The following is a 26261-nucleotide window of genomic DNA, read 5'->3' on the forward strand; positions in this document are numbered from 1 at the left end:
GGTATAAGGAAACGAACGGCAACATTTCAGTCCAAAGGGATTTCTTATTTACTAATCACTACTTCTTTTCCATGCTCTTCCATGCCATTCTGCCACTCACCTTTCTGGGTTAAACCCTTAGTACATACTTCGTCTCCCTCCCTGGAAAGAAGGTTAAGGGTCTGGACCACACGCCGCTTTCTTGTATCACTCTGTGTGTCTCACATCCAGCTCAGGAAGCTCAGTTTTAAGGTTTTAGACACTAACCCATTCAACAAATGATTTCCTGAGCATACTATATGGCATGGAATAAGCAACAACATTAGAGAGTTTTATTTAATATTTACCTATCCTTCTCCTCTGCTGTACAGATAAGATAACGCTTCGGAGGCTTAAAAGAACTTGTTCAAGGTCAGAGCCTGAGTCAGTGACAGTGGACCTCAATCTTCCCCACAGCATGGATCGGCAAGACTCCGGTGCACAGGCCAAGTCCAGCTCACCGCCTAGTTCTGTACAGCCCAGACTGTAAGAATGGTTGTTGACCAGCAGCAGTCACTGCTCTACAATCTTTACACTCACTGTTTCTGGTCCTTCCTTACGGGCTGCTGAGAAGGAAATCAGAGAGGCACTCGCAGGCCTGATACAGCATCAAGAATTTAATAACCTCACTCAGGGGAAGCATAAAAAACTAGTAGACCATACAGTTTTTCTTATTTCAAACACTCAAATAATACTACAAAGGTAAATAAAACGAATTTTTGAAAACGGAATCATTTTCCCCAAAAAACTCTGCAACAATTTCAGGAATGTTTTCTCCTCATTTCTTGTCGAGGTTAAAGTCACTGCTGCAGTGCACTCTGTCTCTCTGACACCCTCCTGACTGCTGGCTCCACAGCTCTGTGGGTCACTGACCACCATCTCACCCTAAAAGCAATAAAGGAACTGCTATTAAGAGGAGCCCGGTGGGGCACCGGGGGTGCTCAGCTGGTTAAGCGTCTACTCTTTGATTGCAGCTCAGGTCATCTCTCGGGTTTCGTGAGTTTTGAGCCCCCACGTAGGGTTGCTGCACTAGAAGGTGGAGCCTCCTTGGGATTCTTTCCTTCCTGTCTCTCTGCCCCTCCTCCACAATGTTCTCTCTCTCTCTCCTCTCTCTCTCTTCTCTTCCCCCTCTCTTCTTTCTCTCTCTCAAAAGTAATATACATTAACAAAAAATTGTTTTAAAGCGCTGGAAACTGACCCTTTTGGAAAGCACCTGAGTGTCACCCCATAATTGTGTAGATACTCTAAGATGTTAGATATTATTTATTAAATTTCTATTTTCATATATTGGGGTTTAACTGAGAGATACCTATAAATTTGTTTTGGCCATGACACATTTCTTTGATGTTATCAATGACTCCTGGCCTTGAGAGCCTCCACCGACTCCCACCCCATCCTGGTATCTACAGCTTAAAGAGATAGTATAACTGAAGTCCCTGCCCCGGCTCAGTCAGACTCAGAGTCTAGCTTTGCTACTTACTAGCCACATGGCGATGTCACTTTGCTGAATATAATCCTCAAACCCCTCACCAAGTCCAACTGACTCTACTTAAGTCTTTCTTGAATTCATCCATTGGTGTTCGGAATAAAATCCTAAATCCTTCACATGACCCATATAAGGAAGGTCTGGCAGGATCTGGCCCAGACAGTCTCTCCAACCCTAAACCAGGGCAAATACCCCTTTCGATGGCCCATGTCTAATTGTTCACTTCTGATTCTCCAGTGCCTGGCACAGAGCAAGCAGGCAGCAAAGATGTAAAGGAAGGAAGGAAGGAAGGAAGGAAGGAAGGAAGGAAGGAAGGAAGGACAGAAACATTACCTGTATCTTTCAAGGTCTAGAGATGACCTAAAAGATTGAGGTGGGTAAACTCTTTTACAAACTACATGAACATAAACTCTTAATGTTACTATAAGCAACAGGCACAACGTACCCAATGTATTACTAGGATTTAACTAACTGATCTAATTTCTAGGAATGGTTAATCACAGTCAAGCAACCTCAACCTCCATTTTCTTTCTTTCCAAGGGCTAACGACGTCTTGCCCGCTCTGGTAGGAAAAAAACCGGTATTAGTGTTAATACAGCTCTCAGAGGATTCCCAGAACCTTAGCCTCTCCGCGTCTGGCCTTCCCTCCTTTATTTCTCTTCAACACTGGGGGAAAACTGAATTATCAGTCTTAGTCATCGACCACAGCAGTATCTCCAATAGCTCAACGTCAGAAAGCAGAGGGAGATTCAGAAAGATGAATGCTGGTGAGGTAGCACAAAAAAGGACAATAATATTTACAAGCTCACGTGACTTCACAGGGCAAACATCACTTGCTTTTCATAAATGGGACTTTGGTGGCAGTGAGAAATAACTCCTGGACTTGGCAGTCCCTCCCTGTGTCATTTTTTACAAAGCATCTCTTTTTTCCCCGTCCCTTAACAGAAGGCTGGTCCCACATTACATTTCTGTCTCCCGGCTAGAAACCACTTACCCATGACAGCTACTATCCTAAATCCTCCAGTACCAGCCTTGCCCTACATGGGAATTATACCTGCCAATTAACTGCTGCTGCAGGGCTAACAGATTGAGCAGAACTAGTGAGGAGGGAGGAAGGAGGGAGGAAGGGAGGGAGGGAGGGAGGGAGGGAGGTGAGGGAGGGGGGAGGGGAGGATTGTTGCTACACACACTGTTTGTCTAAGCCTAGCAGGGCCGCTGCCCTCAGAGAGGAAATTCGGGCCTGTCTCCCACCACAGATTTCCAAAGTGGTCACCATCTTTTAGGGCAGACCCCCCAAATTGCACTGGTACAATAATCCCAATGAGGAGGAGAGGTTATTGGTCACAACACAAGTAAAGACCTTTCCGGAATATGAATCAATTTTTTTTTTTTTCCCTTCTCAGATTCACACTCCAGCTTCATTTTTTAAATCCAAACTTAGCATCAGGTCTTTCAGGGAACCAAAAAACAGCTGGCTCTTAAGAATCTATTTCCATAATTACATATTGAACAAAATGCCAGAGTGAAGTAAACACAAGTTAACACTTAAGATATAAAAAGACACTTAGGTAAGGTCATTTATTTTTAATCACTGATATTTTACCTCTACTCTTTTTAGCCTCATTCATTTATTCATCAATAAATACTTATTAAGGGCCTACCAAGAGCTAGGCATGGCACGAGTGCTAGAGATACAGCTGTGAAGCAAAACCAAGGCAGTCCCTGGTTTCACAGGAGGTGGGACGAGGACAACAAATGAATACAATAAACAAGCCAGGATTTCAATCAGAAGTGCTGTGAAGGCAGTGTACTGAACAAAGAAGTAGACAATGAGAGATGACTCACAGGGCTACCTCAGAGATAGGACAGGTTTCTCTGAGGAGGAAACATCTGAGCTGAGACCTGAATGAGAAGAAACCAGCCATGAAAACAAAGCATTAAGGGCAGAACATTCACAAAGGGCACAGAAGTAAAGGTCCTGAGGCAGGCATGAGTGGGCCTTTAAGGCATCCTTTGGAACAGCAAATAGAAAGGCCTTTAGGCCACCTCTTTTCTTAAACTGTATTTTTCAGTCACACCTAATCCATACCTCATCTCTTAGCTCCCCCTGGAACCTTCACCTTTGTTCTTTGTTACATGCCCTTCAACTGAAAAGCCTTTCTTCCACTTGTCTTATAAAATTCTATACCTCTTTCAAAGACTATGGACTATAGTAAAAAATCTAAGTGCCGTCAACGGGTCCCGGTCTAGGAGCCTCCCTGACCCTCCTCACTTCAAGACCAAGAGCCCCACAGTTCAGTGTTCGGGTCTCGATTGCAACACATAATCCAGATAATTTTAAAACTCTACAATGATCTTCACACTTTGAAAAATGCTTTCCCAACTCCACTATCCCACTTAACCTTCATGGCAATACTGTGCAAGAATAAGCTTAACTCCATTTTACAGGTTAAGCAGAAAAGCTCAGAGAAATTAAGTATTCAGCCCTAAAATTACACTCCGTGGATACTGTGTCAGGGCCAGCCACACCTGCCACCTTACCTCTCTTCCTCTTCCTCCTCACCTCTCTATCTATCATAATCTAAGCAGTCTTTTTTTGTCATCATCGGCTTCTTCTGCACCTCATTTCCTCTTCCCGACCGCGGCTGCGGTCTCGAGTGCCAGCTTGTCTCCGACGCATTTTCAGTTCTTCCTCTTCATCATCCCGGGACGTTTGGTGCCTCTGTTGGGCTGAAAAAGAGAAAAAGAAATACAGGATTCCAGAGCTGGAAAAGACACAGAAGGGCCTACATAGCAATATTCTGAAAGCTTTCAAGAATTCACCGATTGAGGGGCGCCTGGGTGGCTCAGTCGGTTAAGCGTCCGACTTCGGCTCAGGTCACGATCTCGTGGCTTGTGAGTTCGAGCCCCGCATCGGGCTCTGTGCTGACAGCTCGGAACCTAGCCTGCTTCAGATTCTGTCTCCCTCTCTCTCTACCCTTCCCCGCTTGCGCTCTGCCTCTCTCTCTCTCAAATATAATAACCATTAAAAAAAATTAAAAAAAAATTCACCATTTGAAAAGCACCATACAATACGATTTCTCCCACAACATGAAGTAAAGCTCTAAGCGTCATTTTTCAGACCTTTAATGTTCCATAAATACATGACTGAAATCACCTACAAGGTAGCTGGCTTTTTTCTTTTCTTTACAGAATTTTTTCTAACAGGCAAAGTTTTACCACTTTGCAAAAGTTCCTGTGTATACAGAAATCCCAGGGAACACAGCCACTTTGAGATAGGTTAGGCTCAGCTCACTAGTTATGATACAATCCCCAACACCAATCCCTTCGCACATGGTTTTAATCCATGTCTAAGAAAGACTACAGTCACTCACGAGCAGCTGAAACAGAGAATATTACACACGGAACATCCAAGGGCCTATCTACCGCACTCCGAAGTCCCCGCCTTAGCGAGTAAGGCCCAGACGCAGTATTACCCAAGGTCACAACACCAGCGGCAGCACTGAAAACAGAACTGGCACTTCCTGACTTCTGGTCCAGGGCTCTGTCCGCCGTACAGTTAGGTCCTCATTTTGCCTTTGATACTGCAGTCCCCGTTGGAGTTCTTAACAGGGACTTTATTACATTGGAATAAAATGGGGGCACTCCTGAAATGGGCTTCAGAGCCGAGGAGAAACAGCACTGCACCAGATATCAAATAGCCCACCGTCTCCCACCAGCTCAGCTTACCACTGATGCAACTCTGGGCATGTCATTTAACCTCTCTAAACCTCAGTTTTCTCTGCAAATGACAAACGGAAATGATAACCCTTTTCCCTGTGAACTTTAAAGGATGCTTTTGTGTGTGTGTTTTTAACCATTTTTCCCAGCTTCACTGAGATGTAATTGACATGTAACATTGTGTCACAGTGATTATCTGATTCGTGTGTGTGTGTGTGTGTGTATTGCAAACAATTACCACATAACATCTTCATCACCTCATATAATTACTTTTCAAAATGATTTTCTTTCTTTCTTTCTTTCATTCTTTTTCTTTCTTCTTCTTTCTTTCATTAAAATGATTTCTTTCTTTCTTTCTTCTTTCTTTCTTTTTTTCTTTCTTTTTTTCTTCTTTCTTTTCTTTGTCTCTTTCTTTCTTTCTTCTTCTTGTTCTTTCTTCTTTCTTTCTTTCTTCTTTCTTTCTTTCAGTGTGGTGAGACATTTAAGATCTACTCTCTTAGCAACTTTCAAGTATACAATACGGTATGGTTAACTGTAGTCACTCTGCTCTACACTGGATTCCCAGAACTTATCATAACCGGAAGGCTGTACCAAAAGGTGGCAAACTTTAGTGAAAGCATGCTAAACTCTAACAGTACTGAACAAATATAAGCATTATTACTATAAGGTAATCCACATGATTCTGTCGTCTGCAACACAAGACATCTGTGTTAGGCTCAATGAGCTTTTCTTTATTGTTAGGGTAACTAGCACACCAAAAGGGCGCTACGTGCGACATGGGTTATTACTACCAACAGAAGAAATGCCACATTTGCTGCCAAGCCACTAAGCTGTCTGGTGATAAGAGACAAATTTCTACTAAACACATTACACACTCACCTTGTGACTTATAATCCACACTGCTGCTGAACTCCACTATCCCAGCAGTGCAAAGTCATTCCCCTCTGTATTCACACACCCTGCTGGTTCCACATACCAGGTGTGCCAGTAAGTCTGAGCATATGACACTGCTTAGCAAACTCACGTTAGACATTTCGGTTTGTGGGTTACCACCCGCTATTTTTCACTCTGTTCCTAGCCTCCGTGAGAGAGATTATAATTTCACATGATAACATTCTATTTCCATAAATACAAAATTACAAAAATCTATTTTCATCATTACTGGTCTACACTAAGAAAATCAGCAAAGAAAGAAGAAAGAAATCAATATGCCAGTTACCAGGGAGCACAAGAAAAAGGAGGCGGTGGTTTTCAAGTGAGAAAGGAAGGAAGGTAGCTTGATCCTAAAGGAGGGCAGGCTTCAAACCAGAAATGTGTGGCTCCCCAGCAGGTAAGGAACTTCAGCCCCCTGGGAACACTAATTCTTTCAGGCTCATAACGCGAGCCCTGCTGCGATTCTGATTAGCGCGAGCCTGCCGCAGCAGTCAAATCAAAGCATGAGCTCCATAGTTCTCCACGGAAAGGAGGTTTCTGGATGGTGTATCTCTGAGGGCAGAGAGAAAAGGCAGTGGACCACAATTCAAAGGAGAAAGCTAAATACCTCCCCCACCCCGCCCCCCCAACCTCCCCGGTTAAGAAACGTAAAACTGAGAGAACACCAGCAATGTCTCTCTGGAACACACCTTCCGATCTACTTTTTTAAAACAAACATTTCAGACGTAGGGGAGGAGTTCCACTTTTACCTCTAATCATTTCCACTGAAATAGCATTCTCCTTCTGCAGAACTTAAAGCACCTATTTTAATCTCCACCACATCTCTGGGGAAGAGAAGTAGGTTAACAGTTCTATTTTATAAGCGGGGAGACGGGATGCCTGAGATCCTTCAATAAACTCTTGCAAAGACAACCTGGCCCCTTCTCAAAGTTGAACCTGATCTCTGCGAAGTTTGCTAATCTACCATGATTCCAAGACCCTAACTGAGACAGGTCTGAGGGACGTTCAGTCGAGAACATATACCCATAGATAAAGTCATGGCCACGTTAGAATAGTATTTGTTAAACCAGTCATTCAACAAATAATGTATTAAGGAACTGCAAGGTTGAAGGGCCCTCAAGTATAAGCTGGCCCAGTGGTAGTCCCAGGCTTCCATCTGGGTCATGTCTAAATGGGGACACAGGGACAGACAGGGCCAGTATGGATTCTTGAGGACAAGAACAGCTTTGTTCATCTTTAGGAATAGTTTAAGCAGAACACCCCTAAGGGGGCAAACTTCAGGTTCAATAACCGTTTCTACAATTCCCTTCCCCGTCACACAGGGCATTCAGCTCTGAGTTTCTCTTGTGACAGCTCTCCAGCAGAGCAGGGCAGAACCCATTAGGATGCTCTGACATGGCTCTTTCACCAACATTATCAGCTCCCACCTCCAAAAGATAGGCAAGCCATTCGGGGGCACCTGGGTGGCTCAGTCGGTTGGGCGTCCAACTCTAGGTTTCAGCTCAGGTCACGATCTTGCAGTTTGTGAGCTCAAGCCCCACACTGGGCTCTGCACTGGCAATACAGAACCTACTTGGGATGCTTCTCCCCCCTCTCTCTCTGCCCCTCCCCTGCTCACTCTGTCTCTCTCAAAATAAACTTAAAAAAAAAAAATTTGTTTTCTCAACTCTCAACTGTCTCTTTTTCAGACACGAACACTCCAAAGGGTGAAGTTTCTACTCATCTCTGAAATTTGACTACTCAGAAAAAAGGTTTAGATTCATTTCTTTAACAAATATTTATTAAATGCCTACTATGTATAAGGCCTGTGCTGGCAACTGGGGACTTGAGTGTGAATAAGATAAACCCTGCTTGTTGTCTAGGGGGCGTAACAGTCCAGGACGTAGCTGCCCAATCAAAATGTAATGCAAGCTATAAATGTAATTTTAAATTTTTAGGGGATGCATTTTAAAAGTAAAAAAGAAGCAGGTGGCTTTAAATTTAATGTTTTTCAACAGAATATATTAAACATATTATCATTTCAACATATAATCAATATTAAAAAATTACTAATTGATATTTACATTTTTTCATACTCAGCAAGTCTCTGGAGTTTGGGTAGACTACTTTACATTTATAGCGATGTCTCAGCACAGATCCAGCTCCATTTCATGTACCGATGAGCCAGATACAGCTAGCGGCTACCAGACTGGCTACCACAGATCTAGAGGATTTTCATCCGAGGGATTCCTATTTCCTGACAAAGCCAAAATGGAACTGTCCTTCCAGCAACACTGCATAAAATATGGACTCACAAAAAGCTGAAGTCTTGTTTGTGAAAGGTTGCCCCCCCCAAAATTATGAAGCTAACAACACGCTGACCTAGAAATAAAGATCTACATTACCAATATTCACTACCGAGAGGGGGATCAGTTACGCAAGGCAAAACAGGAATAAGTAAGTGGAGAAGAATCTCAGGGCTGTCAAACTGATTCCACTACAGAAGAGCCCAAAGGCCTCTGGATTCAGGAAGGGAATGTAACACTCCCAGCCTGTCATAGGGGTCAACAGCTCAGGTTGGAGCTCTCCTTGCAGCTTACAAAACCAATCCAAAAGGATTAAGCCATTCTTACCAGTCACCTTCGATATTAATTTGTTGTGGAATCTGAAAGGTGTTTGGGATCCTCAAGATGAAGGAATGACAAAAGAAACTATTCTTTATCAAGTCATTGCTTTGTTTCTGTTGCCCACAAGACTAGAGAAAAAAACGATTATGTGTATATATATATATATATATATATATACACACACACACACATATATATATACACACATATACATATATATAAAAGATGCTTTTACTTTCTGAAAAACCTTGAAGCCTATTATGTGTGTGCATGTGTGATGGATGACTTATATATCTATCCCCCTGGAAGCAGAAATCAAGACATCTCCATGAAGCTTTGAAAGAGTTAAAAAATTAAATAAGTAATCTGCCTAGGAATACTCCCTGCGTACCCAGACAATATCCAACCTAAGCTTTTGGTTTCATTTTTTCCCTCTCTCCCTCTCTCTCTCTCTTTTTTTTTTTTTAATTAAAAAGCAGTGAGAAGCTGTAGCTATAATGAGGAGCTGTGGGAAAATGCAGTTATATTGGCTCAAAGTAATGTACCATAGGAAGAGGCTACATCACCAGAACGAAGCCTAATTAAAACTCCACTATGAAACCAACTCCATTTCCTCTGAGCATGCAATCTATATTATCGCATTTATGGTCTTGTCTCGACCTCAATTAGACTTGGGGGTGGGGGGGGAAAGAAAGGGGACTTCTATAATAAGCAATAATGGCATCATTATGATAAATTATGAAAACACACAGTGCAATTATTAATGTGAAGAGCACATCTATACTAGGATATAACGGTGGAGATGTGTACTGTGGGGGGCGGAGGGGACGTCTAAGTGCGTTCAATATTGTAAGTTACCTCGCTTAGAAAAGGGGGGTGATTTTCATAAAAAATGTACTTTCGTGTTAATGGGAGAAAAAAATACGTTCAATTCTATTAAAAATGGAAAACGTCAAAGGAAATCTTCTATAACCTTATAATAAAGCAGGAATTTATAAACCAGGACTTTTCACCTAGCACCAAGAAACTCAGTACTTTGAAAAAGGGCCTTCTAAGTAGGGACATCAAGTACTATTTCCTAAGTAGCAAACAATGGTATAAAGACTCAGAAATTTGAGCTCAAAGGGATAATCTAGTTTATCCCTCTCTTTATAGAAATAGGGAAATCTGAGCCTAGTGACTTTAAGCAATTTGTCTGCGATGGGCAATAATACAAGGCTTCTAATTCCCAATTTAGTGCTTTTCCTATTTTGCAACACTAACTAGTCATTGTTAACCTGTTTGCATGGTGATATCCTATACAGAGAATGAGTTTTGGAGTCAAATTTTCCTAAACTCAAAGCCTAGTCCCTCTGCTTAGTTAGCAGCCCTGGAAAGTACGTGTACTCTCTCTAAGCCTGAGTCTTCTCGCTCTATAAGCTAGGAACAATGACCACTTGTCACACATTTAGGTATAAATGTATATATATGTATGTAAGTACATGAAGGCCAATGTTCTAGAGTGCCCAGCAGAGTCTGGCTCATAGAAGACACTACATGTAGCTTCCCACCGCTCTTTTACACAACTGATTTCAAAAATCAAAGAACCTCAAGGTTGGAAAGGGAGGTTACCACTAACAGCTTCTAACAGGAGGATCCTTTTTTTAATGCCAATATATGACAGGCCCCACCCCCTGCCATACCTTTTAATACCCAATGATTGAGAAAGGACACAATGACAACAAATACGTTACTATCTATTTGGTAATACTTTTCACTGAATTTGTGTTTTTTAACTCCTACATTTATGAGACAGAGAGAGAGTGAGAGATGGATTAATTTGGAGAGATTTGAGATTCACTCTACAGAAAATGCCTGTTTATACCTGTCTGGATTCACAGCCTCCTGCAGTAATTCTGAGGAGCTAGAGACACCCAGGCTTTAGGAAGCCCTGATCTAACCCAATCATCTATCTGAGATTTGAACCCCCTTTAAAACATGTCTGCTGGGCATCGGCTGGGGCTTTCCTAACACTTCCGGTGACCAGAAACTTACCTCCTCCCCAAGTCGTGCCCCTTCCATCTTTGGATCACTCAGAGAGTTTGTTAAATTGAGGAGAAACCTTTCAATTTACAATTTTCTTCCTTGGTCCCGAATCTTCCCCTCTCTTTTTTCTCCTAATCTTTCTAAAGGCAATATAAACATGATTAGTCTCACTCTCACATTAAAAAAACAATCTTCAGATTATTTCAAGACAGTAATCCTGTCTCTTTCTTTCTCTATCATTGCCTTTTCTTTTTCAGAATAAACACTTTTAATATGGGGCGGGGGGGGGGGGGGGAGTGTGCAACACAGGGGAGAAAGGTAGGTATATATACACAATTAAATTCCTTCTTGCCGTTATTCTGAGGTTTCATAATTTTAAAGCTTTCTGATACCTCTTAAGGTAATTGGACATATGGAATGTCACAAACCCAAGCTTGTGGACGGATTGGTATAACCGATTTGAAATGCTCAGAAATCATCTGTTGTTGACCTCGCCTGATTACATTTTGTCAGAATAAAAGGGAGTTTTCAAACATTCTTTTTACCAGATGGTAGTGAGTGGCCTGACCCAGAAGTTACAGATGAGCTGCAGTAATGAGTTTTCCCTTCCTTTTGCTGGCTGCACATTCACTGGTGACATTTTTACAACTAGGACTTCTGCTCAATCATATTTGCAGGCATGAAACCCTGCCAAAGTTAACATCAGGGCTCCCTTACAAATTTGCTTAAGGCAACCAGAACTGTAAAAGCTCACAATCTCTAATTCTGCAACTACCATCAGCCAAAATTCATAATCAGGGATCAAAGCCATCAGGGACAGAAAATTCTACCTACCTCAAAGGGGTCGCTGTGATGACTAAAACAGCTTATGAAAAGGTTGTATGTAAACTACAAAGTGGTATACCAACAAGGGGTTATCATATTTTTAAGAAATGTCTGAGAAATATTCCAATTATTCATATATATTAATATTATGGCTTTAAAAGATTTGAAGCTTTAAAAAAATGTAATGAGTCATGGCAATTTACTACCTTTTTTCTGGGAGAAAAAACAAGTACCAAACACTAAAATCTCAAAGCAAGTTATTGCAAATATAAAATAGAACTCTCATTACTTAATTCACACACACACACACACACACACAAATTACAGGTACTGAGAACACAATAATTATGGAGAACATGGGTTTTAACAATGCCCACAAGGAGTGGGGAAAAAACCAATGTATCAAAAATTAAAATCACCGGGGCGCCTGGGTGGCTCAGTCGGTTGAGCGGCCGACTTCAGCTCAGGTCACGATCTCGCGGTCCGAGAGTTCGAGCCCCGCGTCGGGCTCTGGGCTGATGGCTCAGAGCCTGGAGCCTGCTTCCGATTCTGTGTCTCCCTCTCTCTCTGCCCCTCCCCCGTTCATGCTCTGTCTCTCTCTGTCTCAAAAATAAATAAAACGTTAAAAAAAAAATTCAAAAAAAAAAATTAAAATCACCAACACTCTCACTTAAAATCTGTAATCTGATTGGCCGACAAGTAATATGGTTGTGATTTATGATTTAAATCACTAGTCATTTAAGACTCTACTTAATCAATTCTTCCTACCAAAAAAAGTCTTACTTCTTGTTAAAGCCTGAATGTGTATATATATATATATATATATATATATATATCCATCTCACCTCCAAAGGGTGTGTAGATTTCTTTTTTAAAAGTACAAACCATACTTTAGCATCCATGATTTACTTTGACATCTTCTCTGATTAATTCTGCAGCTGCATCAGAAAGCTGAATGTTGATTCAGTTTCTTTATTTATCAAGGCTAACAAAGGCAGATACTTGTAAAACCATTGGAAGGTAAACCACCTCCATTTTAGCAGACTTATTATGAATGTTTTTTCAGTTACACCAGAACCATCATCATTCATTCATTCACTCAGGAAGTGTTTACTAAGCCAACAGAACCTGAACATCACTCTATTAGGTGCTAGAGGGAATATTAGACATTACTCCAACAACAATAACAACATAACTGCACTGATCTAAAAGAAGTAGCATAGTACAATGCAAAGAGCAGCAAACCAATAAGCAGAAAAATCTAGGTTCTTGTGAATCACTCAAGAGTCATATGACCTTAGATAAAAATGCTCTGCCCTTACTCTGCTACCTCACAGGATTGTCTTTAGTAAGGGAGAGTAAGATTAAATAAGACAAAGATACAGCACTTTGAAAAGAAAACAGAACCTAAGATTCAATTTCTCTTAATGATTGCTAATGCAAAGTCCTACATCTACAACAGACTTTTATAATTACTTAACATCAGCTTCTGACAAAGAATAGCGTTGCAATTATGATCACAAAAGAAAAAATACTGAGGAGACCACAGGCATGTAAAAAGGGACCCAATGTCACTAGAAATCAGAAAAATCGTAAAATAGCATCAGATTGGCCAAAAATGAAAAAATTAAAATATAGCAATGTGTTGGTGAAGAGGTGAAGAACCAGGATCTGTTAAAACTTACTGACAGGAGTGTAAAAATGAGTATAGAACTACCTGATGATACTTAATAACACCGAAAATACGTATGTTCTGACTACCCCAGCAATTCTACTCCTAGGTATGTATACATTACAGGAATTTTCAGACATATGCACAAGGAGATAAAGAATGTTCACTGGAACTATTTGTAATAAGAAAAAGGAGAAGAAAATTCAGCAATTACTGGTTGTACACATAAGTAGTAATAATTTTAAAAATGTGTGGGAATAGTAATCACCAAATTGAGGATAGTGACTGCTTCTAAAAAGGGTAATAAAGAAATTGGATTAGGGAGAGGCCACAATGAAATGGAATTACATAGAGAAGGGTAAACATACAGGAGACTTCAATTGTATTTATAAAATTTTATTTCTTAAAAAAAAAAAGATCTTAAGTAAATTTGGCAAAATGGTATGGTTATGCACATGCTTAGAGGAAAAAAACGGGGACCCCTAGAAGCTAGCCGGGAATCATTCAGAACAAGTCACACCCAACTGGTTACAGTTCTCAGAGTTTACTAAGGTTAAGGGTTTACAACACATACTGGGTATTTTTATCTCAACAAGATCCTTCGCAAAGTTACTCAAGCGGGCAGATAGAGAAATGCGGGCAATTGGCAGTACAGACAGGTAGAACCATAACTGTTTGAACCAAAAGAGTATAAGCACCATGGAGTCCTTTGCTTAAATTCAAAATGGCAAATATGTAAAGTCCCTGCCAGGGGAAATGTGACTTAAAAGCAATTCATTCAGAAAAGAGCTGATGACTTCAGTAAATCTCAGGATTCAGTGAATCCACAAGATGACCAACTTTAAATTTTTTTAAGTTAATGCATATTAAGGTCACCTAATTAGAAGCATAACATCCCATGTGGCTACAGTCCCACAGCACTGAATTAGCCACCGCACTTTAAAAAGAGGCATTAAATCTAGACAATGCCTGAGCAGGATAGTACATGCTCTGGAAACCCTGCTATAGGAAAAACTAATATGGGAATCAGAGAAGATTCAGGGAGGGACCCCGGAGTCACCTCAGGCTATTCAAACCACGCCCTAGAAAGGGGTAAATACATACAGCTACGTCATGAATGGCAGATCCCGTTCCTTTCCTCCTTCATTCTAACTAGAGAAATCCTACTCAGCCTTAAGCTCCAGCTCAAAGGTCACCTTCTCTAAGAGTCTTCCAAAAACTCCAGTAAGACCTCTGGGCTTCCTCAGCAGTGTATCAAATCATACCTCTATCAGCACACAACCGTGCATTAATAAATCTCCATCTCCTCTACAATGCATATGCTAGGTCCTCAAGAGCAGGAATGCTGGGATCTGACCCTTGCCTCTCAGTGCAAACACCTCTCAGCACCCAACGTGCCCAACACCAGAGTAGGCACTTAACCCACGTACTAAATCAGCAGGAGATGAGGGGGAAAGAACAGCTAAACCAATAAACTACCCACGAATCATAACTTACTATTAGCAAATGTATATAACGTATACATATTCTCAGAGTTCCTTGGATCGTTACGGTGACTGCAGCCAGCCAGAATTCATACACACCTATATATTTGATCATTTTATGCCATTCTGGGTTATATTTATGTATCCTTTAGTAAATTCTCTAACAGTGGCACCAGGTGATATAAAGGGTAATAGTAAAATTTAGATTCAAAGAATATCAGTACAACCTCCTAATTTACAGATGAATAAACTAAGACTCAAGGACGTGACAGGACTTGAGCCTGGAGCCAAGGACAGAGGAGGATCTGAAATCTCTCACTTTTGCAGGAGCTGTACACACAACCCCCAGACCCCTTTCCTTAGTCACAACCTCAGAAACTATCATCTTAAATGTATAATTTGTATCGTCTGTCCCTGCCGTCATCTTTCAACTGACATTAAAATCCCTTCCGCGACTTTTCTGCCCATGCCTTTCACCAGGAAAGCTCTCTTCTGTAGCTGCTCCTTGCCCATTTGTAAAAGCTTAGTGCCATCTGCCTATATGGAGATTTCAGGAAGAACTTCCTCCCCCAGACCATTTGGATAACCCGCCCAGTCCTAAATAACAAATTAATATGGCAATGCTGTTTTAAATTATTTATAGTTTTAAACCAAAGCTCAGATACAATAAATTCACTTTATTATTTGGGGTGGCACAAAGGTTAGCTACTTTGTAAGTGCTTGTCGCAGAGGTTGGGGAGAGGTGGAGTATTCATTCAGCAGCCAGCAGACCCACAGAGTGGTTTTGCAAGTAATATGGCACACCTGTTATGTGTAATTATGCTGACAGAGACGATTCCAGCCAGTGGAATATTGCCTCTAGCAATGGACAATTTCATTAAGACTAAAGTGGGGCAAGGAAATCTTTAATTACTTTTTCTCTAAGCTGCCTCTGAGGTCATTGCCAAGACTCCAAACTTCATTCCTCTTCCAAACAGAAGAGTGGTTCGGGAGAAAGGATGTATACCACAGGAAGACAGATAGGAAGGAAAAGAGGAAAGTGAAGATGTTTTGAGAAAATGGGACGGGGAAGGGAGATGAATAACCTGGGACTGAATTAGTGAGAACCAGATCGTAAGTGAGAAATGAATAATTTTACTCATTTACGTAACCTAGGTCTTTCACAGTTGCTCATTAATTCCTTAACGGTTCTGACATGGTTTTGATCTTAGAAGCCTAGGACATTAACTATCATCACTTTTCTTTAAAGGTTAAAACTTATCCACATAAGTCTGTTACAGAACAGCTGACACATTTACTTCAAGGAAGACACAACTCACATGAAACTCTACCCTGAGTATCCTGTTAAAGAGAATATCTTTCAACATTATGGGTAATACTTTAAAGTCTGAAAACATAGCATCATTATAGAATATACTTTCTTTCTAGGGCCGATTTACCCCTTTCAGCTTGAATGAAGTATCTGGTGTTATGGCCTCAATACATGCCTGTTGATGAGCCCATCAAAAACAATGAAAAGAGATGGTTTCATGTCTACTCTTGTCTAAGATGCACTTTATTTTCCTCAACTCAAAGGTTTTACTATTTCTACAGGCTTTAGAAACCACTAAAGTTTGCAAAACACCTCTGTTGCCCATAAAGACAAGTACGATGAATGAGTTATTCTCAGAGTCAGAAACAGTTTCTCCACCCAGAAAACAGAACACTGACCACGTGGCCACATGGAATATGATCGAAAGGAATTCTGTGAGAGCCTGGGTAAATGCCTCTTGCCCCCTACAAATTCCTCCTACAGGCTCTATCCCCAGCTCCACAACTCTCTCTCAGGGAGGCTATAAAATGGCTTTAAAGTGATCTTAAGCTAAAAACTGTTCACTTCAAGAACATTTTAGGACACTCAATTTCCTAGCAGTAGCATCTAGTAGACAGAGCAGATAAGGCGAAACGCCTATTTTGCTGGGCAGGAAGGGACTCTACCAAAGATTAAGATAATTAATTGTCTTATACAGAAACATAAATAAAGAATAAAATAATGTGAACCATCCCTCCCCTTTTTAAAGTTTTCTTTGAAGCTTGGCAGGCTTATGGTATCAAAAATAAAAAACCCTAAGAATTGGCTGTCTTAGAAAAAGGTACCTTAAAACAGTGCAAAGGCCACTGTTTTTTGCATAGTGCAAAGACATTATTACATGTTACAGGAGCTTTACTCTCTGAGAAAGGAAAGGAAAGTGAATTTTCATAAGCAAGGTTCCTCTGTGGGTGAATCTCTAGTCAGTTCCGACCAGCTCAGAGAGAGCCATCAAGGCTAGCCATTAGCTGTCAATTTAGAACGACTCCAGAAAGCCAGTCCCCGAGCTCCACGGATACCTTCTCGACAACCTCTTAATCTTGTTTATAACACCTGTGTTAAAGCAGCCTGACATCAATCCAACTCGTCTCAGGCTGCAATTACTTAGAAACTTGAGAATCCTGGCAAACATACCAAAAAACACAGAGAAACACTGGCCGAAAAACCCTGCACATGAGGGAATTCGGCCACCTCCTTTAAACAAAGCCGTGTCAGTAAGCCGGGACGGGCCTGAATAGGCAAAGTCAGATATAAATCTCACAAATCGCTTCTTAGGAGGCACTGAGGTCAGAGAATCTTAGGGTTTAAAGAAACCATAAAGAATTCCTCTACAGCCTCCTCACCAAGTGATTATCCATGCTGTGCAATAGTCACTATGAACTGAGTGTTTATTATGTACCGGGACCTTCAACATTTCATCATCTTTTTACTCCTCATGCAGCCCTGCTAGGTAGGGAATACCCAGTCCCTGGTTTTTCAAGTGAGGAAGCCAAGGCTCAGGCGGCTTGCTTAGTGAACTGCCTAAGGTCAAACCGCTAGAAAATAGCAGTGGCGGGATTAAACAGTCTAAACCTGAAGCTCTTTCCAGTACGTCATACTTCCACCCTGTGATTGGGAAATCGTCCTGCCTTCACTGGTTTCTGTGCTTGCTACAGATGTGTTTCCCGAGGCTACTTAAACTTAAGTGAACTGTTAGCAGCTCTACTACTTTTTGTTTTAGAAACCTATGTGTGTCCCAGGCCTGTACAAAACAAAAAGCATGGAAGAAACTGATGCGAAACTAGAATCGTTAAAAGGGGAGCATAAGGAGCACCGGGGTGGCTCCGTCAGTTAAGCGTCCGACTTTGGTTCAGGTCATGATCTCGCAGTCCCTGAGTTCAAGCCCCGTGTCCAGCTCTGTGCTGACAGCTCAGAGCCCGGAGCCTGCTTTGGATTCTGTGTCTCCCTCTCTCTCTGCCCCTCCCTGGCTCACACTGTCTCTCTCTCCCTCAAAAATAAATAATAAAGCATTAAATAATTTTTTTTAAAAAAAGGGGGGAGAATAGTACAGTTAGAAGAAAATGGACTTTACTAGTAGACATCAAAGTCTGTTATTACACTGTGACCCTGAGCATATCACAGTCTCATCCCTAGAAAAAGCCCTCATACTGAGGATGTGCCTAACCCAGAAAAAGTAGTTAATAAATAAGAAAAAAAAAAAAGAAAGAAAATGGGTATACCAGGTACAATCAACATGAAATAAAAACTCATCTTGTTGTATTATCTCTTTTTGCCTAGAAGGTTGGGTAAAGAGAAAACAGCAATTATGGCCCACAGTAGACCAGCAGCAAATCTTTGGCAAATAAAGAGATCAATCCATTTCTTGCTTTGGAGTCAGAGGCAACTCCAGTCTTAAAAAAAAAAAAAAAAAAAAAAAAAGCCAGTCAACTCTCAGGCTACACTGTAAGAATCAGGCTTTTTTTTTTAAGTTCATTTATTTATTTGTTTTGAGAGGGTAGGGAAGTGGCAGAGAAAGAGGAGAGGGACAAAATCCCAAGCAAGCTGTGTTGTCAGTGCAGAGCTTGATGTGGGGCTCATACCCACAAACTGTGAAGTCATGACCTAAGCCGATATCAATAGCCAGACACTTAACTGACTGAGCCACCCAGGCGCCCCAAGAATCGGGCTTTTATGAAGATCATCTACTGTTTTTAAGGCAATGATAGGGCCACTGTCATCCACAGACAAAGCTTAATCCACTCTCCACCGATAAAGAAGAGACAAGAAAGAGAAGGCAACTGTGGAGGTGCTAAGTCTCAACATAAAAAGACACCTAGAAGAGAACCAAATTCAGCCACCAATCATTGATTCACTACTTCATTCATTCATTCATCTCTCATTCTTTCCTTTATTCAAAGTCGAGAGACATTTATTGGGCATTTACTACACAGCATGCCCTGATCTGGTCACTGTCCTTGAGGAGCCCAAAGTCCAATGGGAAGAAAGACATATAACCAAGTAATGTCAATACAGAATTGCTGGGAAAGGCAGTCTCCTGCACGCAGTATTTCCAGCCCCACTCAGCTGTGTAAGAATGGCCTCAGGCCTGGAACACTTCCTTACCTAGAGATAAGGAGCCCATACAGCTCGTGCCAGGCTCATCACCTTGTGTGGCAATATCATTCTCTGTTTCATGCTCGACGAGAGTTCCTACGCTCTGCTTAAGCATGTACGTCAGTGCCCCTCAGGCACACCACTAGCTTTCGGGTCGGGGTCCTTCTGTTGCAGGAGAGGGCTGCATGTAGGCCAAGTGCCCTGCACCAGCTTCAGAGGAAGGGGGAGGGCCCCACTAGCCACAAGGGACAGACATACATTCCAGGGGCTGATCTTGCTTTGTCTCTTCTCTGTGTGAGTAAAGCATCAGTCCATCCGGTAGTTAACTGTGTGCTGCTTTCACTGGCAACTCCAAAACCAAGATGCAATGGGCAGAAGTGTCTGGAGTCTTCCCCTGGATTGGTAACCCATACAGTGTTCCACTCTCCTGGGTTTGATAACCAGTGTATGGTGTTCTGTTGGGTGTAGACTCAAGGCAGGTACGAGATTGGGGGATGGATGGTAGCATTCTGCTACATTCTATTTTCTCGGGATTTCTTGGTTTTCAGCTACCTTCATCCCCCAGAGCCCTCTGTTAGGAAAAAGATTCTGCCATCTACTTCCTCGTGTCTTTGGGCAAGTTACTAAACTTCTGTGAACTTCCTTTCTTCATCAATAAAATGGGAATAAGAATACTGATTTCCCAGGGTTGCTTTTAGGATGAAATGGAATGACACATATAAATCAAATAGCACAATGCCGAGCTCTTAGTGGGCCGGCAGTTCCTTGCCCTTTGGTCTTTTTCTTTTGGTGTGGTGGCATAGGGAGGAGAAAACAAATATTCTTATATTTCACTAGAAGTATGACAATTTCTAAAAGCTCCTTTATGAGTCGCTTTTCATTTACTTCAAATCAGGACCATACCATCCCTGTAAGTAACCCTTTTCCCCCATAAACACAATCTTTCAAGTGACGGCAAATCTGCCATTAACGCAGAGGCAACACTTCAAGCCCAGCTGCGCCCTCCTCCCGATAGTATCCTGTTAGGCTCGGTGTCACGCTCCTGAGAAAAGCTCTACTCACCGGACTCAGCAATCGAAAAGTTCACATGGTCAGAAGTGCCTCTGCCTCACACAAGGTGAACCATGGTCAACACTGCTTTTCTTTTTTTTTTTTTTTTTTAATTTTTTTTTCAACGTTTTTTATTTATTTTTGGGACATGGAGAGACAGAGCATGAACAGGGGAGGAGCAGAGAGAGAGGGAGACACAGAATCGGAAACAGGCTCCAGGCTCTGAGCCATCAGCCCAGAGCCTGACGCGGGGCTCGAACTCACGGACCGCGAGATCGTGACCTGGCTGAAGTCGGACGCTTAACCGACTGTGCCACCCAGGCGCCCCTCAACACTGCTTTTCTAATTGAAGTAAGACTTCCTCAACCTCTTGCTGACGATCACAAACTAGCACGTGGGGCCCGGTATCAGACAACCAGACTCCATCTTGCTCTAATGATGATTTTAAGCACACACAGGAGGTAGGGGAAAATTACTAATTTAAACAAAATGTTTAATCTTCTAATTATGGGATAGGCTCCAAGAAGACGGAAAGTGATTTGCAATCTTCATTATGGAACCCGCACGCAACCACTGGCACAAGGCATGTCAGCCAGAAGGCAGATACCATTTCTTCTCCCACTGAGCCTTCTGTGTCCTTGTAGGTTCTGTGCGGATAAAAGAAGAAATCTTTGGCCAAAAGGGGGGGGGGGGGGGGGGGAGAGGGAGAGAGAGAGAGATCACAATTTGTCTCCCCAAGTTCATTATGCTAAATGAGGTATCAGGGTCCCCAGTAAGAAGCCAAGGAGATAATATTCAGTGACTTCACATTGGCAGATTGAGCAGCCTGAGGGCCTTTGAAACTCAAAAGTCTTATAAAAACTGCCCAGCTCAGGTGGTGCTTAAGCAATTCTTTTTATTTGCTGAAAAGTCCTGTCATCGGTGGTAAGAGATGCAGTGCGAATTAGGGTGGTGCCCACCAACGGCACCTTTGGTCAGAAGGAAATCTGTTCCTCTGCAGATATGCTTGTACCATTGCTAATTTGTGTTATCTCTGCCCATTCAGATCTCTGTGCTAACTCAGGAGAAAAAGTCCCTGCCAACCAAGTCTGACAAGTCTGATGGCAGAACCCCCACTGGAGAATCAGCAGAGAAAGCAAAGGCAATTATTCCCTTTCATTAGAAAGAGTTCTTTTTAAGTTTGGTTGGTTTGGGGGGGCTTGTTTTTGTTTTTGTTTTTTAATTCTGAAAACAAAAAGCAGCCATTCATAGCCACTGCTCACTGCAGTCACTTACACAACTGGCAGAAACTGAAATTTCCCCTTAAGCCAACCAGAAAGAGCTGTGCCCCTTTAATTACCCGCTGTAATGTAAAACCAGACATGGAGAGGACAGCCACAGTAGATCTGGGCAAAACAGCACTGATACTGCACCATCAGTCCAGACCATCTGCAACTGTTTTGCAGAAGCACATAAAGTTTATGGATTCCAAAGCTTCCTACAAGTTACCAGGTGCTGAAGGTCAGCTGCATTGTCCTCAGGTCCACGGGGGCTCCTTTCTTCATTCTCTCCAGGCCAGGGTGCTCAACAAAAGACACCATGCCCACATTTTCTGTGCCAAGCCTGGCACGAGGAAAGCGTTGCTTCTTGATTAAGCCACAACACAGATTAAATGTTTAGAACTGGGAGATTCTGAAAAACACCTAGGTGGGAAAGCAATTATCCTAGGAAGAGCACAGCTTCAGCTATGGCCCTCTGCAGCACAAAGGTGAGTTCTGCCCACTTTGCACATCTAAGCTGGCCAGACTGCTCCCCTCCAATGTAGTTTACATTCGGGGGACACAGTGATCTTTTCAAACGTAAACCAAATTGTGCCACACCACAGCTTAAAACCCCTAATGACTTCCCATTGTACTGACAATAAAATCTACACATTTTAGAGTTCCCCCACTTCCCCACAGCTGACCTCTGTCTACCCTTATCTCCGTGTCTCTTTCTCGTTCACCATGCTCTAGCCACCTTCCTCAAGCATGACAAGCTTGTTCCCACCTTAGGGCTTTCGTACTGGTTTTCCCTGGGCCTATGTCGCTATTCCAGCAGCTCCATGTAGCCAAATCGTTCCCATCAATCAGTTCTCAATTCAAATGTTATCTCCTCAGAGAGGCCTTCTAGAACCTCCTGATGCTCCCCCATCACTCTATCAGCCCATTTCCCCTCTCCATATCCATATCTGAAATTATCTTGGTTTTGTGTGTGTAGTATTTGTTTGCTTGTGTGAGTGTTCTTATTCATTTGCATTTGTTTTTCTCGTTTATTGTCGGCCTTGCCTCCCTGGATATAAGTTCCATAAAGCCAAGGGACTGCAAATGTCTTGTGCATCTCTATTCCCAGTATCTAGCATAGCAACTTCCATTTAGTAGGCAGTTAATAAGTATCTGTTGAGTAATTAAAGAAAGGTTCAAAGAAAAAAAAAAGAAAAGAAAGGTTCAATATGGATCACTAATCTAAATGAAATTTACTAAGCCTCAAAAATCTACACTGGCTCGCAGCCTGACTGTCAGCATGTGTCACAATGCCCTAGAAACACTGGTTTGTTCTTCATCAACTCCAGCTGAGTGATCAGGAGACAATGGCAAAGACAAGACTAAGATGAACTTGCAGACTCTCAAAGTTGCAGAACTTGAAAATCTGCAAGCCTCTCAGGTAGAGTCTTCCCCAAGTTGTCCTTTCCGAGGAGGATCAGATGGGCTAGCAACGGTGATTACCAATGGGCTGAGGCCAAAGGCTGGGTCTTAAAGGTCCAGTAAAGGCAGGGTGTAGCATATGAGGCAGCCCGAGTCCCAACCAGCCAGAGTCCTTCTGGATGAAGCAACAGTTGGGAGCCAGAGAGCAGATGTACACACCCAGGAGGGGTGGGGAAGGGGAACAGAAGAAATGAGAGATAAAGCCAGAGAGATAAAGAGAGATAGCCTTCAAGATGGTAGGCAAAGAGATCTAGAAGAAATGCTGGATGAAAAATGAAGACAAGTGACACTGATATGGTTAGTATTAGTTACAGACTTCAGTAACTAAGAGTCCTAAAATTTTACAGTTCATCCAAAGATGACCAAGAATACTAACACTTCATTCATCAAACCACCTCAACTTTTCAGGACACCATGAAAAGAAAGCAAAAAGGGCCTCAGAGGTTAGATTTTATCCTATTTTATCCCATCAAACAACACCACTAAGGAGTGAGAGCTGACACCAAAGAGAAGCAAGAAAAACTGTAAACAATAGGCACAAGAACTCAAAATCTCTCTGTAACACTCTGAAGTGTTTTAATACAGGAGTAAAAACTTCCCACACCTCAAAAGACCGTAAGAGAAATCTGGGCACAATTAACATGTGTTCATAATCATGACCCTAAGAAAACAGTCTGACCGATTGAGAATGGCAAGAATGTTTATGTTTCAGAAAGAACTCCACACAAAATGAAAATTCAAGTTTTAAATACAGAAAAAGCACCGTTCTGAACTCCATTTTATCAATCAAGTACGTGGGATCCTGAGGCAAGTCGCTTTCCCTCCCTATGCCATGCCTGCCCCACCTGGAAAAAGAGAAAGTTCTTATTCTAGCACTCCCGCTCCACTTAGAAGTTTCTGCTATCTGGAAAATCTATTTATGAGGAACACCACATTTTCCAAAGACACCAGACAAAAGAGGAGTTAGTGCAACTCAATATAACTCATACCACCTTTTAAATTTTTTTAAATGTTTATTTACAGAGAGAGAGAGAGAGAGAGAGAGAGAGAGAGAGAGAGAGAGAGAGAGAGAAGCTCAAGCAGGCTCCATGCTGTCAGTGCAGAGCCCCATGAGGGGCTTCATCTCACAACCTGTGAGATCATGACCTGAGCCGAAATCAAGAGCCAGATGCTTAACCGACTGAGCCACCCAGGCTGAGGTTCCTTTTTTAAAACGGTGATATGAAGGGCACCTGGTGGCTCAGTCGGATGAGTGTCCAATTCTTTTCTTTGGCCAAGGTCATGATCTCATGGGCCGTGAGATCAACCCTCACTGGGCATGGAGCTCGTTTAAGATTCTCTCTCTTCCTCTCCCTCGCCCTTCTGCACTCATTCTCGCTCTCTCTCTCTCAAAAATAAGAAAATAAATAAAATAAAAAGAAACCTCAACGTGGGTTTCTTCCCATGGCAACCCCCAATTCATCAATGGTGATGTTGTTTCTTATCCTCCTTTCTTGCTGAGTGTTAGCATTCTGTTGATTTTCTGGCATTTCTACCTTCCTCTGCCCAACAGCTACTCCTGGCCAGAGTTCCCATTCCATGTTTCAGCTTCTCTGTCAATAATTACATAGCCTTGAAATGCTCAGATTTCCCTTATCATTAATATGAGATGCTATTAGCTGTTCCCATGGAAGTATTAATGTTTGAAGAGGCCAGTAAAAGATAACAGGACAAACTCTAGCTACAATTCTTTTATTTTTATCCAAAGCTGCAAAGAAAATAGCATTCCAACATGATAGATACACTAGAAGACTGATGTACTGTTAATGTTTACGTTTATTAAAAATCCCAAAAATAATTTTAACTCCGATGCTTTTAACTGGAGAGAGGTGGGTCAAATAAAAAATGTAATCAATCCTCAAGTTTATGTGTTAACAAAACAAGCACATAAATAATGCCAAACAAACTGTTCAATAACCAAGCATATGTGCCTCTGGAATACAGTCAGACACATTCAGAGAGAAGCATCATAACACTCTCTGCTTGATTTCAAATCCTTCTCAGTTCAGTCAATGGCTTTGGACATTGCTGGGGAGCTGACAGGAAGGCTAAGGAGCCCAAGTAGATAATCTGCTCACAGGCAACTGATAATCTAAAACGAGTTAAGAGATGAAAATGCACTGTGGTAGTCTCACTAGATCTTTCACTGAACTCAGGATGAAGATAATCTAGTTTCTATTTACCAACCCACCATGGAGATGGGGTTTTAAAGTTTAGGCCAACATACTTTCAGATCAGTCACTCCTAGAACACTGCAGAAAAGAAAATGGCTTTGAATCATTCAGCTGAAATACTAAAACCAAATGGCTGACTCCGGAGAAAATTAAGAGAATCTCAGCTATACCTTCTCCTAACTCCAATTTCTCTATGCTATATAAGACTCAGACCAAAACAACCACTTCCTTCAGGAACCTTGCGGGGGTGGAGAGAGAAAGAAAGAAAGAAAAAGAAAGGAGTAATTTGTAAATGAGATTTCTGGCACTAGAAAAGGGGAACAGTGAGATATCTCAGCAATATTAAAGAGACCTGGGGAAAAGAATTACTGTGTTGATGACATAATTCTTGATATCAATGACTGCTAACTGTGGCAGAGTAGGGTTGTGCTTTAATCTATTGAGAACAGTTCTATACTGTGGCATGTGTGGGTGACAAACTGTTCTCATTTCCTTTTATAGCACTCTAAACCTTAATCTCCAAGGGACCAATGACCTTGGGAATACTGAGGCAGCTTTGCAGAATTCAAAAATACATTTTTTCTTTTGCTACAGCATGTGTGTTGTTTGTAATTATATCAATAATTAAAAATCAAAAGCTAACATTTACTGGGCACTTATGTGTCAGGCACTACACTACTTAGCACTACCCACTCTTATTTAATCCTGTATTTTAAAAAGGATGTAAAATGGAGTTTTGTTCTGTTTTGTTTTTCTACTGGCGGGCAGAGATACACTATTATAAAATCTCCATTTTAAAGATGGAGACCTGAGGCTTGAAGAGGTTAATAACTGACCCAAGGTCACACAGCTGGCAAACAGCAGAGGTGGGATTCAAACATGGGCAGTCTGACCCCCAAGTGAGTGTTCATTCATTCACCACACTAACACCTAGTGAGCACACGCTTTGAATTATTTTCTCCAATAGAGCTGACAAGCTTCTCTGAGCCATCTACATTCTCCAATGTAGTCATTTTTACATTTGTAAACTTCTCCATTGGGGTAAGCTTTATAAATTGAATTTAT

General features: G+C 41.8%; 1 long non-coding RNA gene across 1 annotated transcript in view; it reads right to left on the minus strand.

Moving 5' to 3' along the window:
• Nucleotides 1-4089: 4089 nt before the first annotated feature.
• LOC115510121 overlaps nt 4090-26261 on the minus strand; it is a 30736-nt gene continuing 8564 nt past the window's right edge. The window contains exon 2 of the long non-coding RNA XR_003967625.1: nt 4090-4234. This is a non-coding gene — a long non-coding RNA (uncharacterized LOC115510121). The remainder of the gene's footprint in view (nt 4235-26261) is intronic.

Source organism: Lynx canadensis, chromosome A3 (assembly GCF_007474595.2).
Source record: "Lynx canadensis isolate LIC74 chromosome A3, mLynCan4.pri.v2, whole genome shotgun sequence".
Taxonomy (NCBI): domain Eukaryota; kingdom Metazoa; phylum Chordata; class Mammalia; order Carnivora; family Felidae; genus Lynx; species Lynx canadensis.